The 25,176-nt window shown below is 40.4% G+C and overlaps 1 protein-coding gene across 6 annotated transcripts in view; it reads right to left on the reverse strand.

The window, feature by feature from the left end:
- Positions 1-25,176, reverse strand: part of Raly (RALY heterogeneous nuclear ribonucleoprotein) — an 82,035-nt gene that overhangs the window by 56,653 nt on the left and 206 nt on the right. For 3 of the 6 annotated variants that reach the window (XM_063248496.1, XM_063248495.1, XM_063248497.1), the window contains exon 1: positions 24,956-25,174. The exons of 2 other annotated variants lie outside the window; for them this stretch is intronic. The gene's annotated coding sequence lies outside the window, so the exon portion shown is untranslated. Of the gene's footprint in view, positions 1-24,955; positions 25,175-25,176 lie in introns of those variants that run through there. One more of the 6 variants, XM_063248501.1, reaches the window with a different exon arrangement.

Consider the following 25,176-nt stretch of genomic DNA (forward strand, 5'->3'; position numbering starts at 1 on the left):
TATCACACCTATTACGTAGCATGCACTGCACCCAAAGCCTTAATTATTCTCATAATTTATTGGAACATAGGTCTGCTCCACAGTCTTTTCTACTATTGTATGCACCTTGCACTTTTTCATTCCCAAAGAAAAGGAGCCTCCTGCATATCAAATTAGGCACTAACTATAAAATTTTAAGAAGCAGACAAAAGCTTCCCATTTCATACCTGATCTTATATACCTGGGGCAAAACAGGCAGGAACATAATCCAAGTATACAAGCAAATGGTACTGCAACTTATATAAACCACCTTGGGGCCGGGATTTAGCTCAGCGGCATAAGCATCTGCCTGCCAAGTGTGAGGTTGTGAGTTCGATCCCCAGTACCACACACACACACACACACACACACAAAACACCACCTCCCCAACTTATGATTAGCTTACAGGGACTTTTATCAATTTGGATGTCACACCCTAAAGATCAAGAAATTACTAACAAGCAGGCCTGGCCTGAACAGAATTATCTGTTCGAAACGCTTTATATAATGATATAGACACATTTACAAGAATCGGCATGGACTGTGTCCCACGTGTGTATTCCATTCCTATTTCTGAAAAGCACTTTACTATGGCCCAGATAACTCCCAAGTCAATCTGAAAAGGAAGTGCTCCTCCCTTGGGCCAGCCTATTATTTTCAAGCACTCTATCTAAAAATAACAGGGAATAGGTTCTACAAGAGGATAGGAAAACTAGCAATCTATAGCTGAAGGCTAAGGGACGGAGCTAGAAAAAGAATATAAGAGAAAATTATGAGGAAACTGAAGCCTAGACATCAAAGAGTGAAGAATCAAGCAAAAGGTATGGGACAAAAGACAGTGAGCACTTCAGTGGGCCAAAGAGTAGAGACTGACGGAAGAACTAGCTAGGCCTACACTTGGAAAAGAAATTTTTAAACAGTAGCAAGTTCCTGACTAGCACTTGCTGTTCAGAGTAGCAATGGCCAGGATGGAGCATACTATCTTCCTCAGGAGAAGGAAATGGAAGCTGGGTTCTCTAAAACCCCTGGCGTGACAACCACTACCTGGAGTAAGAAGATAATCACAGCCTAACCTTCTGGCTCCCTAGGGCTGGGCTCACCTGCAGGTGGTTTCCACTCTGCCACATTCAGCACTTGAGGGCTCACAACTGGCCACAGGCAGGGAGTAAAAGCAAACAGCCCTTGACTGCTGCATGAGCCAAACTTGCCAATTAAATGTGCTAGTTCTGTTTCAGTTGCCCTTAACCTTCTGACCTCAAAATTGCCTCAACTCTTTTCTCAACCTTGACCAAACCCAATGGTCTCACAGCTCTACTTAACACCTCCCACTCAAAAGGATACCTGACCTTGATTCATTTGTTTGTGACAGAATCTCATTACACAGTTTAGGCTGGCCTCCAACTCACTGCAATCCTTTCCCTTCAGCCTCCCAATTCCTAGGATTACAGGCATGTGCCCCTACACCTAGCCTCTGACCTTGAGTCTAATAATCTGAGTAATAAACCTACTAACTATGTTAGCATGAGGGTTAAAAAGATGATCTCACAACATAATAAAAATGCAGCCTAGTCACAAAAAAAAAAAAAAAAAAAGGCTCAGTAACCCTTCTTTAAACTCCCAAAGAGACAGGTTTTGTCAGGATGCCTAACATCACAAAAGAACAGTTGGTTTTTTAATAGGAGGAGATACTAGGGTCCTTGAACCCCAAGCCATGCCCATGCACGGAAACATAATGCATGCCATAAATAGATGAAACTCAATCCAGGCAGTCTCCAGGCTGCCTGGAGGAATGTCCAAAAGTATAGCAGATGTACAAAATAATCATCCTTGTATATTCTGAAAGCTAAAGTATTTCTCCTTCCTTAGCTAAAGCTATCTCCAATTTTCCCCTCCTCCTTCCTTAGAACCAACCTAGCAGGAATTATCAAGGGAGGCACAAGTAATTACTGTTTTCTTTTCGCTATACTAATGAGACAGTTGGATGGTTTCCCCTTCTCATTCCACAGCTGGAAGGAAGAATCCTAAAGGTGTTATCATCAGTAACCCACACACTGAAACAGTGTTCTGTGCAACTGAGACTGTGTCAAGGATGACTATTCTGTCCCTGATGAGACCAGTGCTGATGGCCCCCTACCATTTTATAGAAAGAGAGGGTCAGACCACACTAGGAAGGGCATCTAACCAAAGTTACAAAGGGAAGCCCATGGCAAGACCAGAACCACTCTCCTTATTCCCCTCCAGGCTATTTCCCCGAAGAAAACTCACCTAGACTTCCTACAATACAAAATGACCTTGGAGGTGTCCTCAACGTGGAGGCCAAAACTAAAATTTCAAGTTCTCATACCAGTCCTTGAATAGGTATTTAAACAGCAATGTAATGTCCTACAGATGCCAACTCACCCCCAAGAAACCCAGCTCTAAAGTGGAAGGCAAGGATCTGAGAGATACCCTCAAAATTAAAATCACAAGTAGATGGATGTGGGGAGAAAATTCTGTGAATTTTAATTGGGAGACAGCTCAGTTATGTGAAGACTATAGGTACAGTAGTAGAGATTAGTGTTCTTCATAAAAATAAACTTCAGTGCCCAGCATAATTCCTATAATTCCAACACAAAGAGGCTAAGGCAGCAGGACTGCTTCGAGTTTGAGGCCAACCTAGGGTACCCAATGAGTTCAAGATCAGGATGGACTACAGAACAAGATCTTGTCTCAAAACAAAAACAAAAAAAAAAACTTAGTAAGAGCAAGAACTTCAGCCTGGTAAAGAGCCTCTTGAGCACACAACACAGGAACCTCACTCTGTTAGTTCCTCTTAGGTAACAGATGAAGTTAAACCTAGCATTACCAGAGACTTCACAAAAGAGGGCCCAAAGTGAAGCAGGAAGATTGAAAAATTATCATAGCCCAGGGATGGCACACTCTAAGCAAAAGAGCAAGTACTTGCAAATGCTGTGCTGAGAAGACACTGGTCAAGGTTTTTAAGCTGGAATTACAGAATCCAAAAAACCTGGTTTCTAAACTTGAAAACTGGCTCCTGACAGTCTCCAAAGTTTCTTGTTTTTGTCTCACTTTTATCCCCCTAGCTCTATCACTTCAAATAGGATTCAGCAATTTAAATCTAATTCTCAGACTCTAGCCAGAAAATACCTTAAAACAACCCTTACCCTAACTCCTATCTCATACCCAACTTTGGATATCAATGCTCCTCCCTGCCATCTTGTACCATAGACTGAATGGGACTCTTGTATTCCAGGGTTCATCTTCTGAAGTGTATAAAATTAGGTGCTTTAGTCTATGAATGGGCCCACATAAGAGTCCCTACCTTGGTTGGCTTCCCAGGACTAAAGTCTAGCTCTGAATCCAAGGCCAGGTCTCCACTGACAACCACTCTCCAGAGGCCACTGCTAGCCAAGACATCAATGCAAGGTAGGCAGCATGGCACAGCAGGAACAGCATGTGAACAGACCTGGGTTTGAGCCCTGGCTCTGCCGTCTAAACTGGGTAATCTCTGTACTTTTATCACTGTTTACTTGTCTGCTTCTTCTACTTTTCTTCCCTTCTTAGAAGCAAGGAATGCCTTAGTTGTTGCCCTGTATCTCCAATGAATCAGTCACCAATAGCCACTGTCTGCTAAATGAAACTCTAGAGCAGTGATGACATACCTTTTAGACGCTGCAACCCAAAACCCACTTATTCATTACAAAGTGCCAACACTGCAATCAAACCTAAATATTAAGGTTTTAGTTCAGAAAAAACAACTTACACATTACATCTTTTTGTCTTAAAAAGAAAAATAAGTAACACACGCACCACAGGTTTACCACCACTGCTCTGGAAGTTCTCCTATCTATAAAATGGTAATAAAATGAATAGAATTATGAGGATAACTGTAAAGAAGGGAATACTATGTAAATTGTCCAGATAGTGTCTGGCCCTTCTACTGTATCTTGGATGCCCAGGGCCAAGTATTTACATGACATAGGTAGACCGCACATCCCAGAGACATCATGTTTTGGTAAAACTCTGGTGTCAGCTGGACCTGATTCCAGGGTCTGTTGTTCTCTAGATCAACTCCCAGTTCCTAGACCCCCTTCCAAAAAAGACAGCTAGAGACATGACTTTCTTCAGTTAACGGCAGTGAATTGCAAACAAATGTGTGGGCATATACTAATGTTCTGGATTGAAAGGAGGGGTGAATCTTAGGGGAAAGGCTGTACTCTAAAACTGGACCTTTACAGAAGAAATTCCAAAATGTAGCCACAGTCATCTGTCTACTGGAACCTATCTGGGCCAGGGATAAGAAATGAATTGGCTGAGGTCAGACAGTAAGCTGAAGGTATCAATGAGCTTAGGTATGTGATTTCTCTTACTGTTTTTCCCACTGCACAGTGCTACCGAAAATGGGAAGTGAAGCACAGGGGTCTCGGTGTAGTGACAGGAAGGTAGTCAAGGGTGTCAAGTAGTACTTACAAGGTTTCTGGCTGAAAGTAGCTAATGGATAAATCTAGCCTTTGGTTTTACAGTGGCCTTAACTGCCCTGCCAGCTGAAGGGTAGAAATGAGTTCATTCTGGCCACAACAAATGTCAGCAGTTACTCAGGGAAGGGTACAGTGTGTTCTCAAAGTATTATGAGCCCCTCCCCCACCTCACCAGCTGCTTTGTAATCAAAGCCTTCTCTGCCCACCCATCCCCAACTTTTCAATTCAAACTATATTACAGGTTTTCTAAGATATCCGAGTTTTCCACTAGAGGCCCTTTAGACTTATAACCTAGGAGTGAAGTAAACAAATAGGCAGAGCAATAATTCTATTCCATGAAGAATTGGATTTATGAGGCTTTTCTTTACCTTCTCACCATATTTATCCAAGATTCCAGGCAGTTAAGTGAATGGTCCAAGGTCAGACAGCTAAAAAGCAAATCAGGACTTGTCTGTTTGTTGGGTGTCCTTTTGTGACCATGCAGCTTTTAACAAATTTGACTTCTACAAAGTTCTCAGGGGCAGGTAAGTATTCCTCACTAAGTTATGCTGTCCTTTTTGAAAACTCTCATTTGACACTTCTAATCCATTTCAGGCCCATTTCTAACATTACAAAAGATATCATTACATTTCAATTCTGAGATAAGCAAACTTTCTCTGTATAGGGCCAGCTAAGTCTTTCAGGTTTTGAGGACTATACAGTAGTCTACACTACTCAACTTTACCTCTGTAGCATGAAAGCAATCAGAGATAAACAAGTAAGTTCCTTGGGTCTGTGGCTGCATTCCAAAAGCCAATGAACACAGTTTGCTGACACCTATTCTAACTAATGCACTGTTTCCAATCACCTCTATCCCAACAGTCTATCATACACATTGCCATCACAGCCCTCCATCCTCAATATATCCTTCCTGCTTACAGGGTGTGAGTTAAGCTGTACTCTCATCCTTCATCATATCCTTTTCCTGCACACTATCCACCAATCACACCAGGCTATCATCTGACAGCACCAATGTTTGGCTAAGGTTTTCCCTAACTCCTACAATGCCCTTCTCTTTCCCAATATTTCCTACATGTACTCAGGGACAATCCCAATGCCAAACCTTGTGATGTCTTTGCCAGTGACCTACCTTACCCTATGGGAATTAATCTTTCCTTACTTCCTGCATCTCAGAATTAAAACGTAATGATGCAGGGAAGCATACTTTCCATATATCCATGTTACAGCAAACTCACATGCCTGCCTGTCCTGATTCACTGGGATTTCTTGGAAGCAGGAACTATGTCTGATATATCTATATACTACTTTCAGTACATGACACATAATAGGCATTTAAACTTTCTATCCCTGAAAAAGGTTTGTTCTGCCTTACATTTTCACATACACAAGAGTGTTCCTTACTTTCCACTAACTCCCCATTCCCCACAATTTGAAAAGTTTCTCAGGAGCAGAGACTGTTATCTCATTAAACTGTGTCCCTTGCAGCTAACACAGCACTCCACAGTCTGCTTATCAGGCTTTAGAACATGGAATTTCTGGTTCTAGTAAAATGAAATGACTCACAGCAGCAACAGATCCTTCAGTCTTCTTCATGGGCTTGATCTTGTCACTTATTTCAACATGTTCCTTTAGTCAACCAAGTAACTAGTTAGCTAGTAGGGGTTAAAATCAAGCACCCTCTCAAGGTCACTCACCTGTACTAAGTTCAAGGAAATGAAGACAGGCAAAAAGAGACCTGTTTTTTGGGCCTCCTTGGCTCTAATCCCAAATTATATCCTTAACACTAGCCATAAACCAACCCAAAATCAGATCAGCCCTAAGCCAACAAATAGCCTTTAACAAGTAGAGTCTTGGTCCCCAAATGCAATGAATTTTACTAAAGAAAATGACTGCATCTTTTTTTTTTTTTCTTTTTTGGTACCAGGAACTAAACCCAGGGCATCACACTTGCTCATCTTTTCTTACTAAAGAGAAAACTCAGGTATGTGGTAGGAATCATCATAAGTATCACCTTTGGGTGCAAATGGACCTCTGTAGAAAACAGGGGTTGTATGGGATGACAATGCATCCCATATGATGCAGGATGAACAATGTATGTACCACTGTTGCCTCCAACTGATGCGCTTTGAAATTTTGTTGTAGTTTTTTTAACCTTCTTTCTTCCTTTTTATCCTTGAATAAAACGAATTAAAAAAAAAAAATAGGGGTTCTAGAGCCCAAGAATAGCTACCCTAGCACAGGGATCGAGGCCAAAGACTAAACTGCTAAAGAAAAAAATGAAAAACAATTACACAAAAGAATTTTCCTCCTAAGCACAGAACAGAACACTATTCCATCTGGGTAAGTGAACATGTCACAAGCACAGGGTACTTAGCATATCTGCCATTCCAGGACTATAGCTGTCAAGTTTTAATTAGGGTAATTAGAGTTAAAAATGTAATTTCATTTCAGGGGTATTTTGAACAGATTCAATTAATTTCTTTTTCTTAAAGAACACAGAGGGGCAGGCTGTGTATAGCAAACAGGATTGTGCCATTAGCTAAGCCAAGCCATTTGCCAGGCCAGAAATTTCAAACCACTGCCAAGAACGCTTAGAACGTCTGCAAGCTTGGCCCACAAGACAGAGAGCTACTGCTCTTCAGCTTTCCCCTCTTTTCTCCCAGAGAATTCTAGAAATAAGTTTCAGTTGGCACTCTTCCTTTCTGCCTGCTGTTCCTATGTTACTAACATCCAATGGCTACTTCTATAATCTAAAATCTGGCAAAGGGCAGCGGCTCAGAGCAATCAATCTGATTTGCTACATGTTAGGGTCTGCTCTACTGTCAACTCCTTTACTGAAAGTTCAAGGACACATCTTTATGTTTTATTTCTGATGTTCCCTGACCTGGGATGCATGCCCTTCATCACCTTAGCTTTTACACTTCCTTCAAAATACGTATCAGTTATGAACCTCAGCCCAATTTTACACCTCTATCTTCCTGTACAGTCTTCCAAACATACAAAATAAACTGTGGTTTGTATCCTTCTGGCCAGGAAGCTAGCTTGTAAAATAATCTAGGAGTCTTTAACACTAGTAAAAGTCCAAACACATAGTCCTGGCTCATCAAACATTTGTTGAATGGTCAAAAAAGGAGGGGGGGCAGGATTTTGTCTGTCCATACTGATTGGAGCACATGTTACACTTCAGTTTCTCCGATGCCTAGAAATTCACACAGGACCAAATCAGAAACCTGACTGCACTCCACAAAGGAGAAAGCCTTCCCACTGATCCCAAATGATGATCAATCTCTCCCATTAAAGCCTGCTTATTCCTTAGGGACCCTGGAAAAAGATGAGAAAGCAAAAGCTAGCAGAATCTGTATCCCACTCCAACCCCTACCCTCACTCCATACATGTCTCACCACTGATTTTTTAAAAATTTCCTCCAGTCTTATGGGGCTCCAAAGAGAAGGTCTGACCTCCAATTTAATCTGTAAGAAGTAAAGGAGGACACAATTCAGCTGGAGCTGGTGCTGCAAATGTTTTAGTATAATACTACAGAGAATACGCTATGTGACAGCTGAATCACTTCACTTTGAGGTTTCAGTTCCTTTGTCCAGTACACTGGGAGAAGTAGCCACACAAATGGGCTTAACCCAGCACTTACTTAATTGACTTTCCCATCTGAGGCAGGGCCTATACTATTATCTAGCACCTCATTACATATGAAGCAGGGTAATCAGATCACTGAGTTCCAGATCAGTCTCAATTACACAGCAAGTCCTTGTCCCAAATAACTCTCCTCCCCCAAAAAGGTAAGGAAACCTAACAAAGGCAGAAACAAGGTAATCATTTCATCACTAGTCCCAGGATAGGAGGGCTATACCAGGAACTACTGTCCTGTTAACAAGTATAACCAGATTTCATGACAATCACAGCACTCCCTCTCACACACACGCGCACACACACACACACACACACACACACACACACACACAGAGCACTCCTCAGCCTCCTTCCAGATTCTACAGGCCTAGATGCAGGCCCATATTGATCCATTTCTAATTAGGAGCTGTCGCCTATCAGTGTTTCAGACAGAGAAGGTCAGGGCCTAGACTGTCTCTATTGGCCTCTGGCCAATTGCCCTGAAATGTTCGTGGAGTAGATGATTCCAGACTATCCTGGTGATGTAGAAAAAGACTCTAGACTACACTCTTCATAGAACACCAAGACATTTTAAAATGGACAGGATCCCTTATAACATTAGCTTTGTTACACAAGTCGAGAAAGCAAAGATCCAGAAAGAAACATGTCAAAAACAGAACAGGAAAATAATACAAGAGCTTCGTATTTCTAGTTCTTTTCTCTAGAAAAAGTGATTCTCAACCTTGCTATATAGCAGGACTTGCAGAACTTGTTGAAAATTCTGGTTTCTAGGGCCCATTCCAGAGATTCTGTTTTGGAATACATGCAATGGCTGTGGCTCTTTGGCTAAATGTGAAAATCTCCCAACCAGAAATGAACTCTGAAACCACTGATCCAGTTTGGACATAGGTTCAAATTCATCTCAGGTCATAATAATATCACTAAGAAGCAATGCACTACTACCTGATCCAGCTCTCCTTTTCCACCACCATGTTTTAGTGGCTTAAGTCCAAAGGATCTGTACCAAGCATGGTGGCACTTGCCTAGAATCCTAGCACTTGGGAGGCTGAGGCAGGAGGATCGTTGTTAGTTCAAGGTCCACCTTGGTGACACAGTTTAAAGCCAGCTAAATACAATAGGGAGACTCTGTCTCAAAAAAAGAATTTGTCATCATAAATAGCTCAGATTTTAACAGTCCACTAGCTTGACGGTCAGCAAAGATACTTCTTGTCAAAACTAGTCTGAAAAGTTTTTAAAGACAGACAAACTTAAGGAGGACAGAAGTAGCACCAGAGTGTAAAGAATATGTAGGAGATATTCTTACATGGAGTAAGCATGGTCTGAAGCACACTTAAATGTCAGTATATATGTAGATATGGGGAGAGGCAGACTCATGCACATATGTACAGGAATGAAGAGTGTGGTTTGAGACACCAAAACTTTTGTAGCCCGCATAATTCTAGGTATCTGGGTAGAAGACAGTGGGCAAGAGGTCGTGAGAAAGGGTAAATATGTGAATATACTGGAAGGGGGAAGAAATGACTTGAAAGTGAAGGGAGACAGTACAGATGTATATGGAAGAGAAGAAATACACGCAACACAGTGACTCAATGACATGTGTATGCACAAGCTGTAAGGCATGCAAGCCCAGATACAGCAGGAGGAAGAGTGACTCTACATGGCCTGTACACCTATAGGCATGAAAAAAATAGGACATCCACAAGCATTTCTTACTCACTCAGTCCTGGCTGTGCCTGAAGGCTCATTACCAGTCAGGAACCCTGTCTTAGAAATTTCTTATTAAAACTGACATTCTGACAACTACTAAAAAATAAAATGCTAACAACACCCCCAGCATAGTGGGAGGTTAAAAAAAGTTAATGCCAATAAAACATAAAAGACAGATGAGAAGCAATTATGCCACAATTACTTCTCAGCTTCACAAATGAGGGTGTTGTTTAGAGTTAAATATTGTGTGTCTGAGTCACATTTCCACCAATAGGCTGGATTTCCTCTGTTAACTAAGAGAACAAGAGAAAAGTAAACAAAATTTAAAGAAAAACTGGAAAAGCAAAGATGAAAGAAAAGAGCTGGAAAGAAACCAAAACTAATGAATGGGTTAAGAAGGTCATAACAAGGAAAAAACACAGAAATGGCAAAAAATACGTCTCTATGCTAGTCCAGAGATTCAGCATACATTCTAACAGGAATTCTGGATGTTGGGATGAGTGGATTAATAGGTGGGCCTAACCTCTATATATTTTCACTCTTTTTACTCCAATCATTCTGGAATATTCATCTCACCATATGAATCTTCAAAGTTACAGTCAAATACTATCAACTTCTAAACACTTCCAAGATTTCTCCCAGTTATCTCTCAAGAATTTCACTATATGCTGGGAATGGTAGCACATATCTGTAATCTCAGCACCTGAGAGGCTGAGCCAAGAGGATTGCCAAGAGTTCAAGGCAAGTGGAGATACGTTACGAGTTCAAGGACAGCTTGAAATGCATTGCAAAGGCCAGGACTTTAGCTCAGTGGCATAAGCACCTGCCTAACTTGCATGAGGTCACAAGTTCAATTCCCGGTACCAAAAAAAAGAAAGAAATGCATTGCAAGATGCTATCTCAAAAAAAAAAAAAAAAAAAAAAAAAAACCCAAAAAAAGAATTTCACTATACTTGCAGAGCACTTTAAAGGATTTCATCTATAGCATTTAACATAAATTTCTGTCATTCATTTCACAAGTAGTATTTTACAAAGACACAAGGAAAATAGATTAGTAGTACAGTTACTGCCCCTTGGCCTATAAGGTCTCAACATCATAAATGAGAAGATTCAAGGGTGATATAAAGTATAACTATAGAAGTAAAAGCAAAGCATACAAAAGATTAAAATATAAAATTAATTCTATTTGTATAGCGATTAGGGACAGATTCACTGAAGGGGTGGCATCTGAATCAGGATGAAAGGTAAGTAGGAGTCTGGCAGGTACAGCAGGCAGGAAGATGAGGTTTTTTACTTAGAGGAAATAGAACGTAAAGAAAGAGCCTGGCATATCCAGGAATTTTCAGAGTAGAAGCACATGAAAGTTTCAGGGTTATGCACCATACTGCTGACATAAGGCAGCAAAGTGAGATGATGTCAGACTGTATAAACCTAAGAGTTATAGGCAGTATTTAAATTTTATTCATTATAAGCTGGGGCAGCCAGGAGAGGACACTTTTATCACAATTCCTCTTAACACAAAAAAACAGATCTGTCCATTGCAGTGACATTACAAAAAGTTCCCAAGAAAACGACAACTGTGAAAGAAAATGGATAAAGCAGAAAAGTGGAAGGATGCAAAAAGGGAGGGTAATAGGGTTCAAAAAGCAAGGTGGTAGGAAGGAAACAAAAGAGGAAGGGGCAAGAAAGGCACAAGGAGAAAACATTTATCCTGGCACACACAGGCTCCTTATTATTGAGTTGTCTTTTACATCTTTCTATGTTAAAATGATGATGATGTCATCAATCTGATGCTGACAGAAATAAAACCTCTGCACAAGAGGCTGAATACATTACCAACTGCCACCTCAACTCTCCTCCCCAGCGTGACAGGACTGTAGCAAGGAAGTGGAAGGTATCAGCTCAGCTTTACCAACTATCCCAAAGTATACCGGAAGCCCTTTGCCTCATACATTAAATATGCATGCAGCAGGAGCACCAAGGAATGGAATTCAAAATGTAATCTACTCAAGATCTATGTCTGCTGGTTATAATACTAGGAAAAAAGCTTTGGTTCCTTCTCTGCACCTTAGTTTCATATGAAAAACAAAGCGAGTGAACAAAAAGGACTAAGCCAGTGAGGTTATAGAAGCTGCTTTCCAGAGTGACATCTACTGTGGGCATCTGTCCTATCATAGCACATCTCTTTCCAGTCTGAGCTAGGGCTTGTTTAAATCTAAAACAGAACCAGGCCTGAAATGGAAGCCATTCCCGATAACACCAACTTAGTTAGCCCTGTCCAAAATCTAATGTTTTTGCCTACATATGTATTTTATCCCACAGGCTACACACAGATGTCTAGGTCCAACCCAGTGTCTTTTCTGAGCCACATAAATCTGGTTAAAAATTTCTGAGTTAACTGCCAACATTAAAAATCATACCTTGCTTTTTAAAAATTTAAATTTCTAGCTGCTCTTTAAATTGTCAAGATTTGGCAACACTAGATTCTCTAAAGGTAGAGGTCAAGAGGCCTGTTATAATTAATAATTTATATATATGCTTTCTCATTTTATCTGAAAAAAATGCTAATTTATTATCCATTCAGTAATAATTTAGTGATAAAACATTCACTATCCCTTTAGTCTTTGTTAAGCACAGATTTTTATAAACCTGAACAATGATAAAGTTCTATCTAAATTTTTAGGATATTTTATAAAAACAAAGAACCAACTCTTAAATTGTTAGAATACTTAAAGTAATCCTACTTCAAAAATAACCTGAATACACTGCCACTTCAGTAAGGTACGTTTTATCCTATAATTTCTTGTATCATTCAACTTTCAGCCATGTGTCCTACCAGAGAAAGGCTGGCCTTGAATACACTATTTAACCCAGGCTGGCCTTGAACTTGCAGTGATCCTCCAGCCTCAGCCTACCAACCAAGTGTTGGGTTACAGGAATGTGCCACCACAGCAACCTGGAAAACATTAACAAGACAGATATGGTTCCCACCTTCAAAAAACTCACAGTTCAGTGAGACATAATAGGAAAGAGTCATATAGTATTCTGGTGGCTCAGAGATATTAAACTGAAGCTGGGAGTAGTGACAACTACTTGGGAGGATAAGGCAAGCCAGGCCATCCTGGGAAACTTAGGAAGACCCTATCTCAAAAATACAACTGAAAAAGGACTAGAGCTACAGCTTAGTGGTAGACTGCTTACACAGCATGTATGGAGCCTTGGCTTCAATATCCAGTACTGTAAAAACAAAACTAGACTGAGAATATAGAGTTTATTCCATGAACAACCTAGACAATATACTTAACCCTTTTGAGCCTATTTCTTTCTCTGTAAAAGCAAAGTACAGTTAGGCATCTGCTTCTGAAAATTCAGCTTGAAATTCTACCATCACGAGAACTCAGCACAATATCCTTTTTGAGTTCCTAACTCTTATCAACTTCCTCCTTATCTCGGAAATCATGATCAGTTGTCATGGAAATTACCATGGTGCTGCTCCAACACACTGGATGATGAAGTTACAGTAATTATAAGAAGTCACAGGCAGTGATAAAAGTCACTTACTTCTAACACATAGGAGCTACAACTCATTGCAGCTGAAGAGAAAAAAAAAAAGACCATGCATTAATTCCTAAGTAAAATATTTAGTTTCAATTTTATTTAGATGTCATACTTTCTTTTGTGACCAACAGATCTACTGCCCTACTCTAGTGTGCAAATATTAGGGACCACAGAAAACTACAGCTGGGTACTGCACATACCCATAATCCAAGCTACTCAAAGGCAGAGGTAGAAGAATGGCAGGAGGATGGCAAATTTGAGCCCAACCTGAACAACTCAGTGACTTAGCAAGGGTTTGTCTCAAAAAAAAAAGGTGGGGGAGAGAATGGAAGGCGGTGTGCCTACCAACCAATTTAGCTGGGCATGATATAATCCGAGTTATTTGGGGCCTACAAATTCAAGGCCAGCCTAGAAAACAAAGCAAACCAGCCCCAAAAATAAGTAAATAAGTAAATGAGAAAGAGAGAGAGAAATCCAACTTAACAGCAAAGTCCTTTAAGTCTCAGCTTGTTTGCAGTTTTTATGATGTCCTAACAGTAACCAACAACACCAAAAGGTTTCCAGTAAAACCAAGATAATTCACTTAGTCCCTCAGGATTTCTACAACTAAAGAGAATTCCATCTAGAGCTGGGCTAGTCCTTGAGGGCTAAGCAGATAGCAAACTGAGTTGACCAAGTATTTTCAAAACAAGGGCTAGCCTGGTGATAAATAGCAACTAGTTCTGAGTTTGGGTATCAAAAAGACAACAGGAAATGATACACTTTGACAAACTTGAGCACAAAATATGCTTCTGCTTGAAGAAGCCCACCCATAAGGAGGCAATATGTATAGAGGAAAAAAAAAACAAGAATGTGATGTCGCAAACTAAAGCTTTCTGACAACTTGGGTTGATGCTCCAAAGTGATCATAGTCACAACTCTGCCTCAGAGACAGACCACAAGCTGACTAAACACAGGCAAGACAGTGTACAAGGAGTCATAATACCGGAATCCCTGGTAGAAGACTCAGGGAGCGAAGTCTTATTAGGTACAGCCTTATTCCTACTTCTGTGAACAACTGCTCATGGTCAGCATCAGCATGGAACTTCTACTACCTCCTCAAAAATCCTCCTATTCATGTATTATCAGTCACCTTCTCAGGATACATGCCAGAGTTACCACCCCTAAAAGGGCAGTCCCACTCTCTCCAGGCTAGAGATCAACTCAAAATAAAAAATATTTTAAGTAAATGAAATATGTACGTGGGCCTAGCACAACACAAGGGGCTGACAGTTTTCAATCTCTGATCTAGTGGGCAAGACACTCTAAACAGGTCTGGAACAGAAAGTATTTAGGAGCCTTCAATGAGATAAAGGTTGAACAGCTTCATTCCCCCAAATAGTTATCCTTTAAAACTTTTTCCTGAACTTCACAACTAAAATTTTCTTTTCATTACAAAAAAACCCACAAAACTGCCTCGATTACAGTCAGATACCCTTGGGAATGCACAATACCAAATGTTCTTTCTTGAAGCAGGATGGTATTTTCATGCTTTACTTCATCATTTTTCTATCATCTACAGATTTCTTCAGCGTTTCCATAAATGTATTAACACTTTTGCCAAAGAGAAGAAAAAAAAGATCAGCTACCCTTGAAATAGTAACTAACCCCCAAAATGGAATGCTTTATTACCAAGAAAACCTTTGCTTTCTATTTACCAACTCAGATTAATGAGCAGGGTACAGACAGGAAAGCACACACCACCCCCCTCTCAGTTTACAGCACCTTAAAGAATCAATAGAAACTGCTTCTTAGGGTTGAAATGAAAAATAAGACTTTATGTGTACAAACAGCCTAGTATAAGATAACCTTCAATAAATATTAGCTCTATAACATGAACACAAAGAAACAAATATGTTATCTTAACAAATTGGGCACACAATTCAAGGTAGCTATTATAATCATATTCTGAAACTCATCAAATTGGGTATTTCACACATATTGATGAGAAAATTTTATCCTGGCACTCATTTGTTTGGTACATGATATAAGCTAGAACTTGTCAATGTTGACCACCTTGAAACTCAATACCCTTTTCCAGCCAGAACAATTTGTTTGTACTCATCATGTCTCCTGGAACAAATAATGACAAATATCATCAAAGTATCTGTCTGCATTAATAGGAAAGATAGTTAGATTAAGAACCCAGATCAGATTTTTAATCTAATACTCAACTTGACAGGGGGCCTGGATACCTTCTGGTGAGTATCTCTCAGTAGCTCTAACACCCCTAGTCTCCTCTTATCAAACACCCTGGGATCCTGACACAGGATCAGGAGCTAACTAATGTTCAACATGAAAGTACTGCTCCCTAGGAACAGCCTGGACCACCTTATTTCCCCCAACCAGGTAATTTAAAGTATGTTTTCTAATATTTGCTAACAGAACAAAGAGGAAAAGCTCTAAGACATGATCAATGTTCATGCCAGCCTTCAAAGTGATTTGGTAAAACTACAAAAAATAAAACAGCCAGCCAGAGTCCACTGGCAGGACAAAAGCTGACAAGAAATAGCAATTTTTCCCTGAGCAAATATACAAGTAAGAGATGAGCTCTGAGACTAAGCTCTTTAGGTTCTGGTGTTTCCCTCCCTCTATTTTAAAATCACACACAAACTCTCTTTCCACACTTGCAGTGCCAACTGTTTGCTGGATTAATTTCTTTCCTGAAATGGTATAAAGAAGCAAAGATGCCACTCTCATCCTTCTACCATTTACATACAAACTGGCTTCAGAAAAGTATGATCTTTGCCACCTGGTCCGGGAGGCTACAAAAAGCCATCATGCTTTCACCAAGTATGGGACACCTCTATACCCACTGCTTATTAGGAGAAATATGAATGCTACCATCTGGTCATGCATCTGTGTCTCTTTTAAGTTGTTTTCATTATACAAATGTTTTCTATCTTTACAGTTTAAATCTCTTACGACTTTTTGGAAAGGGGGAAGAGAGAAGAAAGAATGTTAACTGAAAAAAATACAGTTGTTTTTGGGTAGTCTGACAGAAACTGAAATATCAACATTTCATAGGTTATAAGCACAGCTAGTCAGAATATTAGAAATTAGGATGGTCTTGAACTTATATGGTCACTATCCTGGTGCCATGAAACCCACCTGGCTCAAATACCCCCTCCTCATTCTTTCTTCCAAACAGACTAGCTCAGACTACTCTTCCTGTCATTTTACAGATGACAGAAGAAAGGTTCAGAGAGAGAAAAATGTCTTCTCTAGTTTACCTGTACTTATTAGTACCAAGGAACAGGAACAGAACTTAGTTACTAAGCCAAATTTTACACCAAACTATCTTACATCTTATTATTTTCCATCTTCATGATGTTATTATCATCTCCCCCAAAGAAACTGTAAGGTTCCTGAAGACCAGAGTGTGTCTAATACATTTGTATTACTTCCAGCACTACACATGGTCCAAACACTTGGGCCAACTGATTTCATTACTGTTCCAGTCTTGAAGGATTGACACAGACACACTTCCTCTCCTTTTAGACCCCACAGACTAAACTGTTGGAAGAAATGATTAACACAACACAGCATCCTAAATAACAATTCTTTTTTCATTATAGTGGAGGAAACAAGAGGACTTTAAGATTTGGGCCGTCTCAATATTCCCTCCCCTCCGTCTCCATTTCCTAGGGATCCATTCAGCAAAGTGTTCAATGAAAGCTGACAGAGGCATAGCAATGGGCTTTGCAAACAACAATTTAATCACAATTAGTTAAATCATACCTCACATAATCCTTTCTATCAAAATACAGTAAAATAAAATGTAAAACAATTCAATATGAAACTTAATTTTCTTCTTTCCTAAATAAGAAGCTAGACAATACCGTATCTTTCTAGAACGTAGCCAGAGAATCAATGTGAGAACAAGGAAGTCATCAAGCAAATGTCTGTCTAGGACAATCAAACCTAAAGGACAATGCTGTCCCCTACTTTAATGTTCATGGCTTTATAACACTGGGTGTCAGATATCTTAACAACAGAAAATATAAGAGTAACGGACAAGAGAAAGGGAAAGACAAAGTCAAAAATAAAAATCTACATATTAGAAGTCAAATAATCATACAAATTCTCTTGCCTAATGATATACAGTATCTATCATTTATGTTAGTTCCAGTCTGAACTCACAACACAAATATCTGAGCCCAGGCAGGAAAGGCAGGAAGCGGCCAGGATCTGGATCTGTTTTACTTACATGTTTTTTCCTCTCGATACTAAAAGTGATCTGAAGGCAGGAATCATGTCTTACCTGGCTATTACATTCTACATAGGAAGAACATACAGGATTTATTTCAAATTAGTGGAATGAATAGTTGAGCTAAGATATGAAAGACTGTTGAATTTCAAAGCATAAATAATGTTATGCCAGCCAGAAAAACTACTCAGAATGGCAACTCTACCTCTGTCTAACTGTAGTAAAGGTTGATTTTAATTGGTGTGAAAATCAACTTAGATGAGTCTTAAGTTTATAAAGAAAAATCACTCTTCTGTTCAACTGATTCACACAAACTCTCATTATTAAATTGATAGTGCCATTCCTAAGTGCCAGCTTATAGCAATCTGCAAGAACAAAGGCCAAAAGCCTTTAAAATCATCTGTAAGAGCAGGAATATTTGATTTCTCAGTACAGCATGATCATACCTTTCACAAAAAAAACTCAGACCCTCAGAAATGATGTTATGGTTTTAAAATCTACTGTTTTTTAAATCTACTGCTGGTTGTTTTCAGTAGCATAAAGAATTACTAAGGAAAGTAGACAGATCACAAGAAACCATGCAAAGAGCACCTTTAACTAAGCTTACTAAAATCTTTAAAACAACAACTAGATATGAGACTGCTAGATACCAGATAAATGCCTCTGGAATGAGAAAAACCTAGCCAACAACATTAAGCTTCTAAACTTGGCCTTTTAAAAGAGAATATTTACTTGGAATAAAACAATGATTCTAGCTTGACAGAATTATTGTGTCTCTACAGATAGTATTTCAAGGGCCAGGTTAACTCAGAAAGGGTATCTATTTCATAAGGCTAAAGTTCTAAGGAAATTAAGTTTCTAGTCTGGTGTTTTTTCAGTACTACTATGAGAAAACCTTAGACTATCCCTTGAAAATCTTTAAGAACATTCTTTAAAATTTTCCCTTTATTGTGTGATTTTTAAATAGTTTTCTAGATATTTAAATATGACTTTTTAGAATCTTAAGATTTCCAAATTTGTCCCATGGGACTATGGTCCCAAGTTATAATAGAACTCAGCAGACAATTTGATAAATTCATCTTATCATCATTTTTTCAGCAATCTGTCCAGTCTAAAAAGCAATATATACCCCTTTAAAACACGTCGATAAAACCAGAAATTATCAGACTGCTAAGAGGCAGAAAAGTCACTCAAGATTATCTAACTCAGTCTCCTTGTTTTACAAACAGGGACACTAAGATCCCAGAGTGCATTAGGTCATTATAATTAACCTGAGTTTGGCAAGCATGAAAAACCCACTGAAAGCTATTTTCCCCAGTGGAAATCATTGGGCATGTTGGGAAGATAGCCAGATTCACTGTAGTTTAGTGGAGCACTCCCAAACCTGAGTATTTAGACTCGACCCCCTTCCTTACCCCATCGTAAAGAGCAGGGGGCAGCTTGAATGGCTCTTCTGAAATGGAGACTCAAGCCCAAAGACAATATCCCATTCCTTTCTCTTTTCCATCCAGGAGGTACAGCACATTTATTATCATGAAAGCTATTATGAAATACGATGCTAATACTGAGGAAATAAGATAGGCTTTTAAAACAGAAAAGATAACTAACTTAGGCAGATTCCTATTTCTATGTATTCAATTAAGTTAGCAGAAGAGAGGGAGGTAAATTCAAAGGAATGCTGGACCCTTTTTCTGTCCCCACATTCCATCTCTCATCTTCAGACCTTTAACAGAATTTCAGGAACCTCTAGATTATTTTATGAAGAAACAGGGCCAGAGAAAGAAAAGCAGTTGATTAAACCTATACACTAAATAGCAGAATTCAGATCAAATAATCCTCTGGCTAAACTTTCAATGTATACCACTACCCCCTCGCATATCCTCAAGGTCTGTGAACTACACTCTGAACACAGGTCTGAAATTTTCCTCACAGTACCCAAGGAAAAGCAGGCTGATATTATTGCTGTCATATTTTCCCTTCCAGTTATACATTCTATACATGAAGCTAAAATTGAATAAAGCCAGGTTTTTAAAAATACTCATGTGGAAACTCTTGCTGTCTCCAACCCTACCCCCAATCCCAATCACTGCCTAAGAAACGGGAGGAGGGAATATCTCTCCTAGAAATACAATGCCTAAATCATCACCTAGAATCATAAAATGTTATTGCTGGAAGGGATCTCTGGGGTCATTTAGTTGTTATTTCCACTCATTATTCAGATGAATAAACCCAGACATTTGCCACCTGATGAAAAAGTTAAAGCAAAGAGCAAAGGCCTCCTGACTCTGATCCCTAACAAACTCTCCTGTATCTCTCCATATTCAGCCCTGTCTGCCTCATCCAATCACCTTCTCACCACACCAAGGTATCTTAGCTACTGAGATTTCCTGCTTCTTGGAAACATGAGCTCTTCAGGCTGTTTCATTTATCTTTGTTTTTCCCAATGCCTAACACAGAGGTGACTTCAGACTTAAAAAAGGATACACTGGTATATGTAAAGTGCTAAAAAAAAAACATTAAAGGAAAAAATGTAAGCTTCTCTTCACTTAGCACAAGCAGTCTTCAGCATTGTGCAGGACCTAGATGTCTAAGATCTAATATTTTCTCCTTCTCCAAACTACTGTTACATCATCCAATTTAGCCAGGAATAGTTATCAGATTTTTGTTGTCACACTTCCTCTTTCTCCCTCCCTCATCCTCTAACACAGAGAACAGAGACCTGTAAATAGAAGTCAATGAAAGCAGATAGAGAAGATCCTGCATGAGAAACCCTTTCCCCTTCTTTGTGTACACAACTGCACCACGTAGAAACCCAAATGTCAGCCAGCCTGCTCCCTTCCTCACTTTCCACACCAACAAACATTTGTTAGTCTTATCATTTAATTCCAAACATTTCCTACATATATACAGTACCATAACCTTCATCTAAAACATCATCACCCCAGGCCTCCATCACTCCATTAGCTTCCTAACTGGTCTCTGGCCATAACATTCTAGCACTTGGTCCGCTGCTGTAACAAGTCGTCAGAGATACTCTTCTAAGATAGCCATGGGCGCCTTCCTTGGAATTAATAGTTTGGACCTTTACACACCTTGTCAGTCTCCTCCCTCACCACACCCACTTGCCTGATGCTTTATGCTTCACCCAGTAATAACCCAGAAATTTATTTAACCTGTTTGGACCTATTTCCTCAGCTAAAGGATGAGAACAATTGTACGTACCTCTGAAGGTGTTTATAGAAAGAAACGAGTTATTACATTTTAAATGCTTAGAGTAGTATTTGACAGATACAGTAAATGGCTAAAAGTCTCACTTATTATCACCATCCTGGATTTGTGTGGCTCCTGTCCGGAACAGTCCTAACTATACCTTCTTCCTGCCTCTTCTTTTTCTGGCTTATGTTTATTTTTTTTTCTAGACTAGGCTTGGCCAACTTCTCCACGGAAGCTTTCTCTGACCTTCCAATGGTCAGAAGCCATTCCTACATGCTTTCTTGGTGCCTATCTTTGTCACACTTCTCACATACCTGTTTCCTTGCCTGTTTTCCCCATCAGTCCATATGCACCCAAATTTCCAAGCTTAGTACATGTTGGCAGATGGTTTAAAATTGTTCAGTGAATAGAATGCTTTCCAATAATGAATGAGGTATCCAATGAAACAATCTCAACAAGTAGTTGACTCAAATGTTGGCCAGGTGGTCTAAGTAACTTTATGGCCCTTCAATTACAAGATTCTACCCAATAAAGCATACTCTGACTTCAATGGTTTGGACTTTAGTATGCAGGCAATGCAGACGTCAGATTTTGAAGGACAGCATGGACACGAACATGAACATGAGGACAGGGAGGTTATAGAAGTAAAGCATGTTTCTCCATCTCTACAACACTTCCTGCCCTCAATCCCTGTTGGTATCTGGACAAAATCAAACCACCTTTCATAAACATATACTCTCCATCCACTCCAAAAACTCAGATATAGAAACAGTCAAACTAAAGAAAACATTGAGGTTAAATGTATCATCTAACTCTACCCTATGCACTTACAAGCAGTGAGAATTGATAAATATCCTCTAAGAACCTAAATGTTAATCCCTCCTGTGTGATTGTATGGAAAGAAGGGGACACAGAGAAGGAGCATGTCATAAGGTTAATCCACTTAGCCAGTCTGATACAAGCTGCTGTCAGAGTACCACTATTCTTGATCACTGCAGTCCCATATGCTCAAACCCTGGTCAGAAATGCAAATGCAAACAAGGAGAATTCTCTGGTTTCTATTTCAAAAGGAGAAGGTCTCTTCTGAGGATATACTTGGGAGTTAGTACAAATCCAAAAAAGGCTTCAGCAATAAGAAACTTCAATCCACACAAAGAGGAAAGGGCAAAGAAAGCTTTCAGAGACAGAACCAACTCTAGACTCATGCTGTGGGGCTTCAAGCCACACCCTACTGCAGATGAGAATGAATAATCATTTACAGAGCACTATGAGATGAAGACACTAAGAGTGCCAGCTTTGTCAGTCACAAAAAGACAAATATTGTATGATTTCACTTATGTGCGATTCCTAAAGTAGACAAATTCATAGACAGTAATTAGAATGGTGGTTGCCAGGGGATCAAGGGAAAGGAAAGGATAGTAATGGATATGGATGGCAGTGATGGACATACAACACTGTGAATATACAACATCACATAACTGTATTTAATGATTGTTAAACTAATAAATGAAATATTTACGTTTATAAAATCCCACAATTCTAAAAAGCATGCCAGTTTTAAAGTTATACTGTCTGCAGTTCTAATCTTGGCTTGGCCATATACAAATCATATAAACTGTCTGCTTCTTCTTCCATAATAATACCTAATTAATAGGTTGCTCTGTGTTAAATGACACACTTCAGTGAAAGTTCTTATTCCAGTGACTGATGGTACACGTGAAGTATTTTTTTTTTTACTACAACGCACTTTCTCACTGTCCCCACAACCCTGTGAAAGTTTACATAAAGAAAATGAGACCCAAAAGTCCACAATGAGTAGCTCAGTTCATCAAATCCTCTACCTACCAGCTGCTTTGTACTCTACACTTATTAATTCTATGATAGAAGTCAAGTGCCCCTACCTTGGTATGTTTCCAATGCCAAATAGCAGTAAAAAGAAGACATGAATCAAGCCTAAGTTCACAAACTCCCCTACACAACTAGAATAAAAAAAAAAAATCAGATAATGCTTACAAAAGAATATTATAAATTACAAATATTTAAAAAAAAAACTAGTACACCTGTGCACAAAACCTGGCTTCTTTTTAATGCTAAATACAAAACACATTAGGTGGCCAGGACTACACAACCTCCTTGAGATTTCCAATTACTCAGGATTCGTAATCTTAAAGCCTAAATAAATAAGTGGTTTAGTGCCGTTTTTAAGAAGTGGCAAGATATGGGAGAAATAAAAATTACCAGCCTGGAAGAAGACTGGGAATTGCTATTCTAACTCGCAACCTGTGAACCTGGCAACTTATATCCCCTTTCCAAGTTTCAACCAAGCCCAGCCACAGTGTCTGCCCGGCAAGCAATGAGGTCATGAGTTCGATTCTCCATACCAAAACAAAACAAAAAAAATTCAGTCAATAGGAAAGAGGAAAGCAGATACTAGCAGATACTTGGACCAGACAGTTGGTAAGACCCTTTCAACCTCTTATATGCCACCACTCCTCAATATAATTCCAGAATCTTAAGAGGTGGAGGGTACAGAACAGACCTCCCAGCTCCGAACAGCTAAAGCAAACATTACCAGACTCTTTTAAGACCTGGCTGAAGAATGCTTCCGCCTGATTTTTAGACATTTCTCACAACCAGGATCAAACACACTGGAACACTTAGCAAAGTTAATTTTAGTTTACATTAACCCCTCTGGATCTTATCCGAAAATAGGAAAAATAAAAAGTATTTGAAAACAGCAAGTTGAAGATGACTTGAGCTCTATATCTTGCCCTCTTCCCCAAAATACAATCGATAATATAAATCTAAACAGAGCGTGCAAGTCTGAAGAGACTCATTCAATGAACAAAGCACAAGATAGATTTCACAGTTTATAAAAAATTAATGGCTTCTTGCGCCAAAGGTGAGAGAATTTCAGTAGTGTTTGAGACATGGAGTCTCCTGCATTCATCAACCTCTAAGGGAATTACCGGCAAGAAATTCATCGGAACTTCCCTTCCCTTGGAGCTCAGGTTGTCTCAGAATGAAACTTCATCCATAATACAGTGGACACTGGCCCTGGAGTCAGGGATGACTCTTGGTTAAGATGCTAACTAAACAGTAGGGTTACCTAAAGGTTAAGTCAAAACAATCTCTACACTGTGATGATATATGCTCCAGAAAATATAAACACAAATAACCACTGCTTTGTACTTCCGTAGTACTAGGAGTTGAAGCAAATGATTTAACCTCTCTGCATCTAGATTTCTGCTTCTGTCAATGAAGGCAATTCTAGAAGGCCATTGTGAGCATTACATGATAGTCTTTATCAAGTTCCTCCTCCAGTCATTAAATGTTACCTGATGGTTTTAAATGCTTCTCTCACATATTAGTTCCCAGTCTGGACTCGCGAACACCCTGCGGGATTAGTTTTCTTTTAACCCCATTTCACGGAGTAGCAAATTAAGACTCGTCTACCAAGAGGTTGGGTGAAGTGCGGAACATGATTACAGCTCGCCGGCCCATTGTTCCTCTCCGAGATCAAGGTATGCCTAGAGCCCACGACCGTCACTGGCGGGGGCCGAAGCGCTTTGACCCATGGGGAGCTAAGACAGCAGCAGCTGCGCGCGCCTCGGGGAGCGCACAGCCCCAGCCAGGGCGGGGGCGCCGGAAGAAGCCCTGGGCTGGCGCCCGAGCCGAGGCCGAGCCCGCCCGAGGCCTCCCGGCGCAGCCTCCGCTCTCCTCCCTCCTCCCCTCGCCGGGCGGGGCGGGGCACGAGCACAAAGACTCCAACTTCCGAGCGGGCGCGGGCCCACCCCGCCAACTCCTGGCCCAGGCCAGGCCCGCGTTCAGAAAGCGGGCAGCAAACGCTCGGGCGCCAAGAAGCCAGCGCGGGTGGGCTGGGGCCGGGAACTGAAGGTGGCGGACCCAAGAGAGAGGAGGAGAGGGGGAGGGGGCCTGGAGTTACTCAGGCTACCAGGACTTCCCGAATGGCGGAAAAAAGAGTTTCTAAAAATAGGGAGCGGCCAGCCTGAAGGGGTAGGCGACCTAGAAGACACAAGGAACACCCCCCCGCGCCCTTAACGAGATGCTTGCGGCCCCCACTCACCCGCGCCTAAAGGTCTGCTGGAAGCCGCACAGCACAGAAGGCGATTGCCCCGCACTTGGGCGGAAGAGAGAGAGGTGTAAGGAGGGGGCCCCGGCCGCGGCTTGAGAAGGCTGAACACACGCGCCAGTCGCCACCGCTACCACCTCCTCAGCTCGTCTCGTTTTTTGCGCCCTGCGCCCGCGCCGCTCGCGCGCCCCGCCGCACTGACAGCGGCGCGAGCC

This window comes from Cavia porcellus, unplaced genomic scaffold (genome assembly GCF_034190915.1).
Source record: "Cavia porcellus strain 051 isolate PalLab524CR breed Dunkin Hartley unplaced genomic scaffold, mCavPor4.1 scaffold_5, whole genome shotgun sequence".
NCBI lineage: Eukaryota > Metazoa > Chordata > Mammalia > Rodentia > Caviidae > Cavia > Cavia porcellus.